The following is a 1,114-nucleotide window of genomic DNA, read 5'->3' as shown; positions in this document are numbered from 1 at the left end:
GCCTCTGTCTCCCTCTCTCCACGAACTGCCCAGGAGTGAGCAGCTGTTCTTAGTCGCCCGACAGCGGACAGACACACTGACGGCCGACATCTAGCCCATCAGCTTGCTGGCCTGTGCCTGGCCGGTTCCCATCCCCAGGTAGGGCCCACCCCCAGCCCCCACCAGACCTGCGCTGTCCCTGCTGTCACCACTCTGACCTCCAACTGCCTTCACTAAGTCATCCCAGTTCTGCTGCCCGGTCACCCCCAGAGATGCCTCCCACCTTGCTGCCCTGCACCAGCCTGGTGCTGCCTCTGCCCTGCTTCCCACTGCTGGGGCTCAGGAGGGCCTGCCAAGGGACCCACTGAGGGACCAGGGGAGGGAGCAAGAGACAGCAGAACCAGCTGGTGCCCACCGACTGCCCTGCTGCCCCCAGCTCGCTGCCCCCTTACTACCCTCTCCTCCCCAGAGGGCCCATGATTTCTGAGGTGCTCACCGCAGGCTTGCAGTCCATGCCCCTTTGTCGCCACCCTGTGGCCCCCTTGGTCCTAGGCCCACGCTGGCCTCCCAGCCCTCCTTCCTCCAAGTGGTCCCCCTTCCCTCTCTCTGTCCCACCTCACTGGGCTCATCCTTCTCTTGTCTCTCTGCCTCCCCCTTGCAAAGGCATGGCAAGGTGGCTGGGACCCCAGCTCCAGCCCTGTGGAGGCTGTCAGGCCCCCCTCCTCTCCCACAGGTCTGGCTCCGCACCTCTCTGCCCTGGGGGGAAGCCCTCTGGGCGCTGGCTAGTCCTTGCGTGAAGAGAGGCAGCTTCCCCAAGCCCACTCCAGGCGCCCTGCTGCCTGTGGGCTAACACCTTCCCTCTCCTTCCTCCTGGGCAAGGTGTGGGTCCGAGCCCAGAACCCTCTTGGAGGGGCCTCTTGATGGGTGGGGGAGAGGGGGAGAAAGAGTCGGGCAGCTCTGCCATGTTCTCCAGGGTACACCCAGCTTGGCGCCCAGGAGGAGCCCCAGGACAGGGAGCAAGAAAGGGGGGACCGGCTGCTGTCCTCCTCCTGCCCTGGAAGGACGAGGGTTGGAGCTCTCTGGGCGGGCCACTGCCTGCGTGCTGGCAGTGCTGCTGGTTGGCGGGGCGCCTCCG

General features: G+C 66.1%; 1 protein-coding gene across 2 annotated transcripts in view; it reads left to right on the top strand.

Moving 5' to 3' along the window:
- Nucleotides 1-6: 6 nt before the first annotated feature.
- BGN (biglycan) overlaps nucleotides 7-1,114 on the top strand; it is a gene marked incomplete at its 3' end in the record, with an annotated part of 9,383 nt that continues 8,275 nt past the window's right edge. For both annotated transcript variants that reach the window (XM_014583467.1, XM_027767580.1), the window contains 1 exon segment: nucleotides 7-138.

The sequence above is a fragment of the Tupaia chinensis genome, unplaced genomic scaffold (genome assembly GCF_000334495.1).
Source record: "Tupaia chinensis unplaced genomic scaffold, TupChi_1.0 Scaffold144326_1, whole genome shotgun sequence".
In the NCBI taxonomy this organism is placed as follows: Eukaryota; Metazoa; Chordata; class Mammalia; order Scandentia; family Tupaiidae; genus Tupaia; species Tupaia belangeri.
This window is presented reverse-complemented; position numbering and strand designations above follow the sequence as displayed.